We start from the raw sequence: 2,500 nt of genomic DNA on the forward strand, positions 1-2,500 counted from the left end.
CTATGCGGAATGTGCGAAATAACGTTAAAAAAAAAAAAAAAAAAAAAAAAAAAAAAATATATATATATATATAAGTATAAAAAAAAAAAAAAAAAAAAAAAAAAAAAATATATATATATATATATATATATATATGTATAAAAAAAAAAAAAAAAAAAAAAAAAAAATATATATATATATATATATATATATATATATAAAAAAAAAAAAAATTATATATATATATATGTATATATATTTTTTTTTTTATATATACATATATATATTTATTAATATATAAATTTTATATTTATTAATACTAACAATAATAATATAATAACGTTTTAATTATTACAAAAGTTATTATTTCGAATCGAAAATTATCCGGTCGCAAGTCGAGAGAAGTCCGAGTCGAATCGCGCTCAGAGCGGCCCGTTCCGCCGAATCCCGGCCGCGACCGCGTCGACTTCGGCTTGTTAGGCTAGAGCGAGCGGCTCGGCGACTTTGCACCGCGCCGCCTATACGTGGAGTGCGCGCGAGGCGAGAGCGCGCGGCCGTGTTCGGTCGCGTTTGCTCTCGGCGTTCTCGTCGGCTCCTCGGGTCGAGTCGCTCGCTCTTTCGCTCGCTCGCAACCGTTTGGCGGACGCACCGTATTATTATTGATAATAATGCGCGTGTACGTCGCTTACGGCTCTGCTTCGAGCGTCTACGAGAGACGGCTCTTCGAAATCTCGGCATGCGCGAACCGCGGTCGGCGTCAGTCGGCGTCTGCGGTGCGCTCGCGCCTTCCGGGTACCCTTCCGGGTGTGTGGAGGATACTATATGCGATCACGCGCGTGTTTATACGAATCGAGTGATAAGCGGAGAGCGCATCGCGCTCTCCGGCTCTCCAGAGCTCCGCGGCGAGCCGCGTTGTACGGGGCCGTCGGTCGTTCGCGACCGGCGAGCTCGCTGCGCTATTACGGCCCTCCGCTCTAGCGCGGAGAGGCCGCGCACTGTGCGCGTAGACGGGTGAAGATAATATAATAATAATAATATATATAAAAATATATATATATATATATATAACAAAAAACGATACATATAAATAAAATGTTGTACGTCTTAAAAAAGACGAGACGAGAACGATAGGTAGAGATAGAGGAGGAGGAGGAGAATAATAAATACATGACACGTAAGGAGTGCGTAAGCGGACGCTCTCTACAGAGACGCAAGCTCGCAGCTCCCTGGTTGATCCTGCCAGTAATCATATGCTTGTCTCAAAGACTAAGCCATGCAAGTCTCAGTATAAGCCGTATTAAGGTGAAACCGCGAATGGCTCAATATATCAGTTTTGGTTCCTTAGATCGTACACAGTTACTTGGATAACTGTGGCAATTCTAGAGCTAATACATGCAAACGAAGTTCCGACCGGCGACGGAAGGAATGCTTTTATTAGATCAAAAACCAATCGGCGGAGCGCGCGTTTCGGCGCGCGCCCGTCGCACTCGGAGATGACTCTAGATAACTTTGAGCAGATCGCACGGTCTAGCACCGGCGACGCGTCTTTCAAATGTCTGCCTTATCAACTGTCGATGGTAGTTTATGCGACTACCATGGTTGTCACGGGTAACGGGGAATCAGGGTTCGATTCCGGAGAGGGAGCCTGAGAAACGGCTACCACATCCACGGAAGGCAGCAGGCGCGCAAATTACCCACTCCCGGCACGGGGAGGTAGTGACGAAAAATAACGATACGGGACTCTTACGAGGCCTCGTGATCGGAATGATTACACTTTAAATCCTTTAACGAGGATCCATTGGAGGGCAAGTCTGGTGCCAGCAGCCGCGGTAATTCCAGCTCCAATAGCATATACTAAAGTTGTTGCGGTTAAAAAGCTCGTAGTTGAAATTGTGTCCTGCGGCGTCGGTCTACCGGTTGCGGTACGACAGGCGCGTCTGCGGGGCTTCTCGCCGGTGCGTGTTCACCGCCGGTCGCGTCCGCGCCGCGCGTTCGCGTGCGCGTCGTCGTCTTCGCGACTTCGGCGCGCGCCGCGGGCTCGCGGTCGGCGCGCGAGGCGGGCCCTCGCGGCTGTTTACTTTGAACAAATTAGAGTGCTCAAAGCGGGCTAATATTTGCCTGAATATTGTGCGCATGGAATAATAGAATAGGACCTCGGTTCTGTTTTGTTGGCTTTCTGACACCAGAGGTAATGATTAATAGGGACAACTGGGGGCATTCGTATTGCGACGTTAGAGGTGAAATTCTTGGATCGTCGCAAGACGGACTAAAGCGAAAGCATTTGCCAAAGGTGTTTTCATTAATCAAGAACGAAAGTTAGAGGTTCGAAGGCGATTAGATACCGCTGTAGTTCTAACCATAAATGATGCCAGCCAGCGATCCGCCGAAGTTTCTTATTTTGATTCGGTGGGCAGCTCCCGGGAAACCAAAGCTTTCGGGCTCCGGGGGGAGTATGGTTGCAAAGCTGAAACTTAAAGGAATTGACGGAAGGGCACCACCAGGAGTGGAGCCTGCGGCTTAA

General features: G+C 47.1%; 1 non-coding gene across 1 annotated transcript in view; it reads left to right on the top strand.

Moving 5' to 3' along the window:
- Nucleotides 1–1,202: 1,202 nt before the first annotated feature.
- Nucleotides 1,203–2,500, top strand: part of LOC148225814 (small subunit ribosomal RNA) — a 2,016-nt gene continuing 718 nt past the window's right edge. The window contains exon 1 of the ribosomal RNA XR_015812461.1: nt 1,203–2,500. This exon is cut by the window's right edge and continues 718 nt beyond it. This is a non-coding gene — a ribosomal RNA (small subunit ribosomal RNA).

Source organism: Plectrocnemia conspersa, unplaced genomic scaffold (genome assembly GCF_051122295.1).
Source record: "Plectrocnemia conspersa isolate PC_06_02 unplaced genomic scaffold, ASM5112229v1 ptg000025l, whole genome shotgun sequence".
In the NCBI taxonomy this organism is placed as follows: domain Eukaryota; kingdom Metazoa; phylum Arthropoda; class Insecta; order Trichoptera; family Polycentropodidae; genus Plectrocnemia; species Plectrocnemia conspersa.